The sequence below is a fragment of the Mus caroli genome, chromosome 1 (genome assembly GCF_900094665.2).
Source record: "Mus caroli chromosome 1, CAROLI_EIJ_v1.1, whole genome shotgun sequence".
Classification (NCBI taxonomy): domain Eukaryota; kingdom Metazoa; phylum Chordata; class Mammalia; order Rodentia; family Muridae; genus Mus; species Mus caroli.
Window position 1 is genome coordinate 3,329,072 of NC_034570.1, and position 12,669 is coordinate 3,341,740.

At 36.0% G+C, this 12,669-nt stretch overlaps 1 protein-coding gene across 4 annotated transcripts in view; it reads left to right on the forward strand.

The window, feature by feature from the left end:
- The window catches only part of LOC110309383 (ST18 C2H2C-type zinc finger transcription factor), a 338,717-nt gene that overhangs the window by 210,495 nt on the left and 115,553 nt on the right, over positions 1-12,669 (forward strand). The window contains exon 2 of one of the 4 annotated variants that reach the window (XM_021182120.1): positions 5,322-5,399. The exons of the other annotated variants lie outside the window; for them this stretch is intronic. The gene's annotated coding sequence lies outside the window, so the exon portion shown is untranslated. The remainder of the gene's footprint in view (positions 1-5,321; positions 5,400-12,669) is intronic. 4 annotated transcript variants of the gene reach the window in all.

The window sequence follows — 12,669 nt, forward strand, 5'->3', positions numbered from 1 at the left end:
AAGTGGAAATAAGTAAAATTCACAACTACCAGATATAGAATTCTATGCCATCATCATGTAAGCCTAATGAGAACAGTCTCTGTGGCATACAGCAGTGTGGACAAACATATCAAAAAATGCAACTCACAGGAATTTATTGCTGTTAAAATTATTTCTTATCCTTATGTGACCTTCCATGTCTGCTATTGAAATCCAAAAGATCATAATTGTTTGATATGAAATGCAAAAGAATAGTTAAGTTGAAAGTTTAACATCATGAAATTCAAAATCCCAAGTGGTATATAAACATTAAAAGAAACTTTGGACTGCTAATCCTAGGAAATGAGTTTTATGGATTGAATTCAACAAGGCTTCAGAAATGGTTCCATCTGCTGCCTAGCAGCTGGTGAAAGGATAAATTTAATTCATTAATTCATTTGGAAAAAAGGATCCAAGTAGTAAAGACTTCATTGCTCATAATGCATATAGGTGGAAACACTGAAATGGGGTTCTGTTGCCATTGTAGATAATGAGCTACCATGTCTTTGCTTTTTGGTAAAGGTCTTCATGATTGAGTCAATACGATGTTGATTTTTATGACAATAGCCAATCATTTTGAATTAGTTCAATGCTATAAAACACTCAGGGAAGTTAAAAGTCTCAGTTTTCAATCTAGGGAAATATGGGCAATTGAAAAGAGAAGCTTTCTCATATTACATATGTGTCTATGGGAGACAGTATGTGTGTCTCTACCTACCATATGTACACAAGTATTTAGGTTTAAACATAAATGTGTCACTGAGTAACTCCCTTCAATCACATTTATATTAGGTAGACATCCTATCCTATTTGCAGAAATGTCCAAAAATATTTAGTATTTAACATAAATAGATTTTATCTTAGATTCAAGATTTGTTTCTACTCAAATGCTGGAAGGTCAAATAACACACCTTTTTCACCCACTTTCTCTTGTAACATAACTTGTCCAGTCTTTCTTTCCAGACATATTTAGCAACTTGATTTAAAAGCTTACAAAGTTGTACTTGAAGTACTTTCATGGCTCCTCTGTGACATTAATAATTTTGGCATGTGTTAAAAATCTGTAAGGCATGGGTATACAATTTAATTGAATGTTCTATACAGGATACAGTGCTGCCGTTCTATAAAAGTGTACTGGAGTTTTGATGTCAGGTTTCTCAAATCATATTCAATCAGCATGATCAAGTATTGGAAAGTTTGCGTGGTTTATGCTTAAACTGCAATCACTTGAACAGATTTTCTTAACTGCTAACATGTTAATAACGGCCAGGTTTCCCTTAGATACAACTCACCTTTTCTGACAAGGTAAATACTTCCTGGTTGTCAGTTAATTGATTGGTGATAGAGATAAGAGTGTCCCCACAACCAAGGCTCTTTCAATAACCAGGGTACATTTTCGCTATTTTTTCCTGGTCGATGATTTCGGGAATGGTGCTTAGCCTTCTAACGAGCTCACTGTGGTGTGTATGCTGGGTTTACTATAAAGGTCCTGTGTGTACCCTGTGGGCTGGGTTAAGAATCAGGGTTTATGCATTTACTTGTACTGTTGCATTGTTTAGACAGCTTTGGTTTAGTTTTGATCTTTTTTTTTTCTTTTTGCCTTTGAGGCTCTTCCACAGTGTCAGCTGCTGACTGATAGTAGGAAAACTGCCTCATGGTGTGAATGAAAGGGACCTAGCGGTTGGTAAACAGAGATAAGGAATAAATAGAGCACAGGCAAAAGGAGATAGTTCTGTGGGGGCCCAGATTGCTGCCAGTCTGTTCAGGGGAGATGCGGAGCCTGTCCTTTTCCCAGATTAAATTAGTGTGCGAAATCTCCAGTGACCTCCTCCCCTTCTCCCCACACTCTTCAGCCAAGCTGAACAGCCTCTGCTGTAAAGTATTCATTTTACCCAGGGACACATGGACAATAGAGCTTTCCCTGATACTTATGGACAGCTGTCGTCATTCAGAGAGCTCTCAGCATTTCATTTTTCATAGGAGTTAAAAGGGTTTTTACCTTGGAAGCGAAAGGGCAGGATCACAACTTTGCCAGTTCTGGGGCTGTTTGGGCAAGGAGTCTGACTGAGGCAGGAGTGAGCTGTGAGCAAGAAGAATCAGCACAGGGAACTGATTTGTTGTTGTTGTTGTTGTTGTTGTTGTTGTTGTGCTTAATATGGTTAAGCTAAGACAGAAATTAAATTTCAACTCTAGGTTCCCTATTAGGAGAAAATACCTTTGATTCTGAAAGTTTCATAAAATTAAGGTCATCAGTGCAAAATAGACAATTTGTATCCACCTGGTCTACTTTCATTTTGCCTAAATATGCATGCATTTTATTACCTTTGAATAAGCGTGGGTAAATATTAAGTCTGTGAGATACCTCGGTAGTCCCATACTTTTTATTTTTTTAGTGATTTACTGCAAATATATTCAGCATTTGACTGATTAAATAGACCTTCGGCAACCTTGAGGGTCACTGTGTAGAGTATGTACATAGAAAATGCATCAGCCCATTGTACCCTGGCAGCTAATGAGATTGGTCGTTAAGTAAATGACACAAAGCCTACAAAAAAAAAAAAAAAAAAAAAAAAGCTCACAGCTCACTAGAGTATCAGAGAGTGTCCCCGCACACCACACAACGACACAAACACTGGACTAACCTAGCCCACCCTGCTTTATTCTACATCACTGCTTCCCTGATGTCAGCGTGAGAAGCAGAACAAAGGCTAGGAGGCAGCGGTAAGTCAGCCTGGCAATTAAGCCCTAGGGAGAAAGTGGAACAAATCTCATCCTAACGGTGGGGCTGAAAGTCCGTTTCTGGACAAGTGGGTCCAGATGAAGGGATTTTGTTGTTACTTCTAGAAATACTGCCATAGTTGCCAGTGTTCCGATTGTGTTGTTATTGTTGTTTTGTATTGCTGTCTCACAAAAGTTTGTGAATCTCAGAAGTCCAGTACATTCCAAATGGCAAGTGAACATAAATATGAGAGGTGGGTATTTGTTGGAGAAAAGGGGCATTAACAAATAACTACTGTTCAGGTGTGCGTCTAGATTTGAAAACTTTCAAATGGATGAGGCAACTTTAATTTTAGTTTGTCCTCCTGCTTGTAAGGCATAAAGGAAACCCAGGGCATGAATGTAACTGGTGAAGTTCATTCTTAATGTGAAAAAAATGTTCCAATCCTTAATGTGTATTTAATATTATGTATGGGATAGTCAGTGTCTTAAAAATGAATCAATCAATCAAACACAGCAAAACAAAAAAATAAAAGCTCCTCTTTTGCCCAGATAATTCCATTTTCTCAAATCTCGAGTAGTATGTGGTATTGGATAGGAACAGTAGTCATTTGCTTGCTATAGTTGGAAGGGAAAAAAAAAATCAAAGCTATCTGACACCGAAGCAGCACTGGCTTACTCTTTCTTTGAGAAAAAAAAATGCATTTGCAGTATTGAAGTGTAACATTGCAGGATCCTTTGAGAGAAATATGGCAGCAGAGAGTTGCCAGAAAGTCTGATTTGCCTTTCTGAAATGTCAGTCTGGCTTAGATGTTGATATTCTGAGGATATTTAGTTCAAGAGAGGATGATTTTATTACAAGACATTCAGGTAAATTAAATATTTTATTCTAAGAACTGTCAGCTGAGTAGGTTGCCAATGGCATGATCAATTCTTGATGGTCTCATAGAAAACATTTTAAAAGTATTGTTAACATAATGTTGTATTTGTAAACAGATGCATTAATGATATCAGTGTCAGGATTTGATTTTTAAAGCCACTGCATTCAATATGAGACTGGCATCTCATACTCATCTGCTCATGAATTCAAGTGACATCATGTAGAAATCAGTTTGCTAACTTACAGTCCTCACACTGAAAATTTGGTATTTGTACAGGGATATAGAGATGCTTTGATTATTAATAATCATTAATAATCATGAGAGATTTATAACAAGGTTCATAATAGGGTCTGAGAGATCAGAGATTAACTGTCTCCTTTTATTTTTGACTTAAAGAACTTTTCCTGTTACAAATGTGTCCCCAGCTTTCATTTCATTTAAATAATTTAAGACTAATACATGTTTGTGCATAGTATATATTACATATTGCAATTCTGTCGCTTTTCAAAGTAACCAGAATTTAAAGGAAGGAAATTTTATGACAAAGATTAATGTAGTCTTATTGATTTCAAGTGAAATATGTGCTTTGATTTAGCTAACTTGAAAAAATTATGAATGTCATCGCTTCAACATGCCTTTTTTGTGACTGGGTTCATAGAAAATGGAAAGCCATCTGAAAATGGCTACACTTGCTCCCTAGAAATTTTAGTTTGGGGCAGAGTTATGCAAATAGTTTGCTCTCACAGCCAGTGTAAGAACTTCACGTCTTTCTCTGTGCTGAACATTTTTCACCTGAATCACCTGTGTCATAATTTCTCTTCCCGTAGTTGCTAATGCTTGTACTGTTAATACAAGAGCACGTTTCAGAAAGCATACAGTCCTTTAGTTAGTATAACTATTTCACCCCCATCCTCACTGGGACAGCAAAGCATGGCAAACTTGACTGAAGTCTCTAAGTTGCTTCTCTATGGATAAGAATAGATAGATTTACTTAACATAAATGTAATTTTTATTATTCAAAGCAAATTATGGCTGAACTCTAATTAAAACCAGAGGGCATAGGTCATAACTGTTAGTTTATGTGAACTTATTTCTACCAATATTGTATTTGACATTGTGTGTGTGTGTGTGTGTGTGTGTGTGTGTGTGTATACCATAGAAACTACTGTTAGTGTTGGATGACTCCTTTTTTAAAAGAAATTTTAAAGTTTGATTTGTGCTGAAAAAATGAAACTTTGTTTTAGCAAACTTTTGCTTCAACTACCTAGTTAATAAATGAGGCTTAAAATTGTTTCTTCACAAGATTTTAGCATATTCTCTAAGCAGTGTAGGGTCTTTATTACAGCCAGGAATCCACTGAGAGAGAGAACCAACATTTCCTAGAGAAAGGGCAGCTGTTATACATCATCACATCAGAGAATCATGGTTTTGAATCCTGGGTCTTCAGTGTGTGCTGCTGGCTATATTTTAACTTTTTAAACCTCAGTCGCTTGGTCTGTTTAATGGGGATCATTACAGTAGTAGAAAATAAATGTGATGTGAAAACTAAACAGGATGAGGTGTGTTGTGCACCTGGTGGATCATGCCTGTAGTTTTGAATTTGTGCTCGAGACTCAGAAAATAAATAGATGCCACACTAAGCCACATGACAGTTAATGTTTTTCGCTCCCATAGTATAGAACCTTGTCCTCTCTTTAATTTCAGAGACCCCAGTCCTGTGAGATTCTTTGAAGGACAATGTGAATTCCATTTTATGTGGCTGGGTGCTCATACCAATTTAAGGTAATGTGTTTAGACTGCTAAGTGTATGCAACTATATGCAGCCAAATTGACTTTTTGTAAAGTTGTTTAGTAACTTTCAAAAGAGATTATTAAAATTCTAAATTGTATTTCAATATAAACTTCTGGTAAGAAATATTTATTAACATTTAAATGCATAGTGAAACATCTCAAATTTAAATAATTATAGCTAAGTTTCTTAACACTAAAGATAATAGTTTAATCTTATTCTTAATTTTTTATCAATAAGTTTAATTTCTTGTACCATTGGGATTTATTTAGTTTTTAGCCTATACTATCTCTTTTTATTTAACCCTTAAATTTAGCATACATTTTCTTTCTTCATGCTATAATTATTGAAAAGTACTTTATTTTACTTTATATCTATATAATGACTACTTGAGCCTCACTTATTGTTGAGTATTTTATAATAACATAAAATTCCATACTAGCAACTTGTAAGAAAGAGATACTAGATGATATTGAATATTTGAATATTGTTTTGTCAAATGTTGCAACAAATCAGTGAGTTTTTCCAAAAAAAAAAGTTTCCATTTTGGGGAGAATGTTATTGCTAAGGAATTTTTTCCAATTCCAAATATCCTGTGCCTATAGGAGAATTTTCTGATTTCATATCTCCTATGTCTATGGGAGAATATTATTGATTCACAAAAATACTATAAAAAGTAATGTCTTAAAATTTTAGTTATTATTTATACTTTATATATAATTAAATATAATAGAGTAGCTTTTCAAAATGGGGTATTTTAGTTTATTGATTGATAATGTAGAATTCCAGAATTGTTAGAGATATATGTCCATGTTTCCTAAAACCTCTTCTAGTTTGCTGAAGAGAAATATGTTCATTGATGCTAGTCTAAATGCAGTTGGCAATTCCATGAAGAGCATGGACACTACAATTTGATAAACACAAAATATAAATTTTGTGTCATATTTTCTAGACCTTCTTAAAAATCTAAACTTAAAGAGTTTAATTTAATTTCCTAAATTACAAGGTTTTTCTCATGTAGAAACCATGCCTAAATGCTGGCTTGGAAAACCTACTCTTTTTTTAATGTGTCACATACATGCTTAGTATCTATGTGAGTGAATTAATGCCTGGCCTGAGCAAAACTTATCTTCCATTGCTTACACTATGCTGCAGAAACAGACACAAAGTGAAATAGTTAATTGCTTAAAATGAATACACAGCATTTTTCTTTCTAGACCATAAATTAAAGAAAATATGAAAACAACGAAAGCAGAACTGTGCTTTTGAAAAGCTGATTAGTATATGACCATCAGCTGGAAAGACACACTGCTTGTTTCTGTGGCAGATTTGGTATGAATTAGAATGAAAGTATTCACCTCCTTCTTCAAATATCAAGCAGTTGTGGAGAATTAGTCTTAATATTTCTATTTTGAAGGGTGAAAAAGAGGTGAGGATGGAATATGCCCCAAAGAAAATCAAATCAGGAAGAGATTGAGGCTGACGATGAGACAGCTCCAGAAATGGGACAGAAATTTGAGCATACAACCTGCAACACACAGAGCCCTTGGTGCTTTTGTGTGGGTGAAAGATACCATTGTCTCCCAAAAGGGTTAAGGAAACGCATTCTGTTGCATCTGCTTACTAAATCCCTTCCTTTAGCAGAAATTCAAATTTTGTAAAGATTATTCGTTTTATTGATGCATATAATTATAATCACAAGCCATCTGCTGATTTGGCAGGCATGGTTAAAATTCTCTGACTCTCATAACCTTTCAAGTACAGTGCCCTTGGGACTCTATTTCACTTTTATATTTTGGAAAACATGTAGGGACAAATAAGGGCGGTCATCTGCAGAATGTCAGACCTGGGGAGATGCAGGAATGGGGATTGAATAGCTATGGTGCCTCTTACCAGTGGGAGGGGAAGTTATTCTCACCCACCCCCATTTTTTCTGACTTCATGAAAGATGATCCTAGTTTCTATGATGAATTTTGGAATTTTTTTCTCAGGGATTAAAGCTCTGTCATTACCCTCCCAAAAGACAGATTTCAAGCCTAACCCAAAAGATCATGCCAACAATCCTTCCAGACATTTCTTAATGTTGACATTAACAGATAAATTCAGTATATTTCACCTAGTCTTTCTAAACTATGGAGTTTTTGCTTTTATTTTTCTCTAAATATTCAGTTTAATATCCTTACAGCCTAAGATTTTGGATTGTAAAGTATCTTACACATTTTGATGGTAGTCATTGGTTGAAAGACCACATTTCCAAGTATTTTTACTATGTTGTTTGGGTGTGAAATTGTGCACTCGTCAGATTTCCCACAGCGGGAGTCTTCTGTGACTGCTTTCTGCAACTATAAACATTTGGAGTTTGAGGAGTGTCCATGCCTCAATCCTTTACTTCTATGGGAATATTTTTTTTATAATCTGACTTTATCAGCCTTAATACCCCAATGGTCTGTCTCTGTACACAGTCAGATCTGAGCAGAGTGAGAGCAAGCTTTAGTGAACTTGAAAAAGCCACTGGAGTCCAGGACATGGCTTCATTACATTGCAGGAGCATGCACATACACACCCAGTATGTTTCTCAGTCTCTCCTTCTCTCACACCACACCACATGAAATCATCCAGAGAGTTATTTTCTAGAATTTTGAGAATGAGGAAGAGAATTTCTAATACTAACTTTGCACAGATCAAGTTTTTCATGGTTATAGTGAAGTGATCAACATGGCTATTTAACAAGAATAGCTGTCCCCATCCACCAGGTGCTAGCTCTAAGCCAGCTTCTGTCTTAAGTTCTTTAATGGATGGTTTTACTTATTATTCAGAATAATCATATCTGTTTTACAGAGGAAACAAGGGAAAATGAATCATGAGAGTGTTTCTCATTTGACTAAATCGATGAAAACTTGAACCTAGGCTCTTAGTCTTTCTCTGTGTAGCATGGTCTCTGAAACAGAGTATCAGAGCAAAGTCAGTGTCACCAGTGTAATTGTCAGATGATTCTAGGTCACAGATACATCTGGGTTCAATTATAGTTAAATATCCCTAAGACATTGAATGGATCTGATGGAATGACCTGACACACTGTTTTGTTGTGTTTTTTTTTTTCCTTATCATCAACATCTGTCAATTTAAAGGTGACCTCTTGGTGACTTTTGGCCTCACAAATTCTGTAACTTCTAACTTTTTATAATTAAAACATGAATTTGAAAAATAATTTAAAGATGACATAAGTACTCATGATACCTTTCAGATAGATATCTACCATGCCAACTGATAGCAGAAATAGCCTGTCTAAGAACCACATGTACTCTAGGTCCAATGTAAATGGTAGATTAAGACATTTGGTTTCACACTGAAAAGTCTCAGCTCTGTGAGTTAAAACACAAACACTCAGAAGCATCTGATAATTGGATTACAACTCTATATTTTGTTAGCAATAAAATCACACTGACATAAATCTAACTACCAAGGAGAGTATTTTATATCTATAAATTTTCACAAATAAAATACATGTCACCAGCCAATAGCACAAAGTCAGTTATCCTCCCCTACCTGGAGGTCAGAAACTGCACTGGTGAAGGGACATGTATGTACTGTCATGATTCCATGCACAGCTGTAAGGGCAAAACCCGGCTGAGGCCAGGCATTGTGACCTGTGAAGAGACATACAACTGAGTATGTTCTCTGCTTTCAAGTGTTTTCTATTGTCTGTTATTAAGCTTCACGTTAAGGAAAGTTCCACTGCTCTAGGTAAATGTTTGAATCCCTATATATACTACAGGCTACTGCATGCGTAGACACATCACAGTCTTTGCTTTTGTACTAATCTCAATTATCTGCTAAATGTTAAAATAATCATATACTTTCCTTAAATTATTACAGAATTAACCTGAAGGTACTTCTTCATCTTTTACCAATGCTATGCAAAAATTATAAGAATAAAAAGGCTTAACAAAAATCCTTTAGATAAAAACTGTCTTTAAAACTATTTGATCATCTTACTTTCTGGTGGAGAAACTCAGAACATTACTAAGTATAACTGAAGTGTTTAAGAGAAGAAATAATTTCAGAATGAATTATTCCAATTTCAGTTTTGTAAATCTTCTTAGATCCAGTAACCCAGAAATAAAATATATTTTTTTCAACTGGATAAGCTTTTAAGTAATTTGTTTGAATTATTTACTATAATGCCCAGGGAGATATGTGATAATGTAAAGTAAAATCAAAGTAAAGAGGTGCTTGAATTTTATATATAACTAATTGGCTATGAAATATTTGTGAGCCTGAGTTTCTAAAGTATAAAGAATGAGCAGAAGCCTGGGTACTCGGCCCTAAGAACACATGAGCCAGCATAGGACACAGTAATACCAACTGATGAGTACTCACATCAAAGTAGGTGTATTAAAACAGGTTGTAGCCAGGTACAGTTCCACTCAAACTCTTGGCCTTAAAATGGAGGACCTAGGAGTAGCCTGTTCTAACCAGCCTTCAAAAGATGAAGCTGCAGCCTAAATAATAGATGGCTTTAAGAAGAGGCCATGCTCCTGCTTAGAGATGGCATCAGGGAAGATCTTGTAAAGAAAGCACTTAAGCAACATTGAATCTATACACTCAGCAGACTCACTGAATCTGCTGTGTTCCACTAACTTGTTAAGCAGTGAGGAGAGTAGATGAGGATTCACAGTGAGTAGAATATAGTAGGACATATGTGGAAGACACAGAAATCCCAGGACTTGAGAACTAGAAAAGATTCATAAATGAGTATTAAAGGTATAGGTCAATGTATAGTATGTACCTAGTATCTGGAAACTGGGGACTTCGTCCCAAGTAGAATTGACAGCCTTGGACAACCATGTGAATGATGAGTCAAGACAGGATATTCAGAAGGAAGAGTATTCAGGCAGATCAATGTTGGTCTTTTTGAGGACTATTGAGTTTTAGACAACTGGTGCTGATGGTGAGTTGGTGAATGTCAAGAGTGAGATCCAGGATGGAGAATAGACATTTGAATGTGGTTCTTAAGGAGAACAGCGACAGTGAGAAAAGAGCCCAGACTGAAACTTGAGGACCATCTATGAATGGTAAGATGGAGAAAGGGGGCTTACCAAGGGAAGACCTTAAAGAAGTACACAGAAAAACTGGGGTATTAGGACGAAAGAGATAGACATCTTTTTGTCAGCTGGACAATAATGTTGACTGCTCAGAAATGACTGAAAACCTAGTTGGCTCTGTCAGAGAGAAGATCACTGGTAGCAACAGCCAAAGCAACATCAGTGGAAGCCAGAAACCCATGTTTAGGAAAAGTTGGTTAATAAAAAGAAAGTTCCATGATATTTCAGTATGTTTGACTCGAAGGAACAGAGACAGCATTATAGACAGGAGGAAGGAGTATATGTAGAGATGCAGCAGAATGATAAGAATTTGAATAAAAAAGATTCATGGAGGAGGCAGGTACAAATGCAAGGAAGCATCTTTGAGAACCCACTGTTACGCAGAAGGAAGATGCCTCTTCCTCTACATCTACGCAGAAGGCACAGATTTGGGGAGATGTATAGTAAGTCCAAGGATGAGTAGCACCATTCAGTCTTGACCAATGGCAAGCTGCCTGCACAATTTTGTTGAGTCAGTATGAAATACAAGTCTTCAGCTGCAAGTCCCTTTAGCATGCCATATTTAATGACTTTCTACATTTATAGAATGAGATTAAAATTAAGGCATCTACCTAATAAAACAAAGAGACCTAGAAGAACTTGTGAATGTCCTCTGGAATGTAAGCTATCATAAAAGATGGAGTTAGTTAGGTGAGTTAAAGGCGTTGGATAATGGTCCTTCAGCTGCAGCCATCTGCAGGAAGGGGTAGCAAAATGATGACTGGCTTCTTTCCAGAGTTCACATCTGTGGAAGGAAGTGATCAGAGAGGACCTAGATCCTAGTGGACCACAAACTTAGACCTCTTCTTCAAAACATTTCACCTCATACTTTTGTTTGGTATCAGAGACAAAACAAAAGCTTTTCTAGTTTTCTCTTCATGGTTAGCATGCCTTCTAATCTACCTCCTTGTGCCCTGTTTATATGCAGTCTGCAAGCTGGCTTCCCTGCTCCAGACCTCCGTTTAAATCACTTTAACAACTTCTTGTCATACTTTTTAAGAATGCAAACTTTTAAAATGGTCTGTATGGCTTTAAACAGACAAACAGATGGGATCTAATTCATATACTATCCACTTTACTCATCCATAGTTACGTGGGCAGCCTTTAGTTTGTGTTAAGTTGCACATCCATCATCAATGATCATTTTAGAACATTTTTATTTCCCTCAAAAGCCTTCTGTTCTTACTTAGTATCCTTTCAAAACTTTTCTTCCAGTTCTACAGAGCCAGGAATCTACTCTGTCATTCGAGATGTCTCTCCTGAGCATTTCATGTGACTGAAACCACACCATTTGTGGGTTTTATGTCTGACCTCTTTCATTCACTAATCTTCCCAATATTGTCAAGGCTTGTCTTGATTTCAGCACATATCAGTATTTTACTTACTTTTATTGGTAAATAAAAGTGATTCCAGAGGTTAAATATACTACTTCCCTATTTCATTCATTAATTGGTAGCATTGGATTGTTTGCTACTATGAATTATGCTGCTAAGAACACTCCAGTATAATTAGTGTGGGTATGTTGTTTTATTCTCATGTATGTAGCTCATAGTTATATTGCAGAATTGTAGGTGACTCTGTGCTTGCCTATTTGAGGTAATACTAGGTGTGCTTGGACCATTTTACATTCTTACCAGCAATGTACAAACTTTTGCACATCCTTGCCAGAACTTCTTCCTTTCCCTTTGATTTTTTTAATCCATGTGGATGTAAAGTGACATTTCTTTTTTGTTTTCAAGTTGTATTTTCTCTGTGACCAATGATGCTGAGTGTCACTTTGTATTATATTGTGTCATGTGTAGATTATTTTGGGGGGAAATGTTTGTACAATTTTTTCTCCATTCAAACTATTTAGATGCATTTTCAAAAATTCTTTGGTTATAACTATTACATCTTAATTGTACATCATGACATTTCTAACCACACACTCTTCTTTGATTATTCATATTTCTACTCATCTTGCTATCCTTTGACCAATTTTAATTAGGCTAATTTTGTTATTGGGTGGGTTATAGTCTTTTACAATATAGATAAAGATCCATGGATGGTAGATGTTTAAACTGACACATGAATCTCACTCTCTGTCATCTCCCTCCCCACCCCTGCTAACCCCAACTCC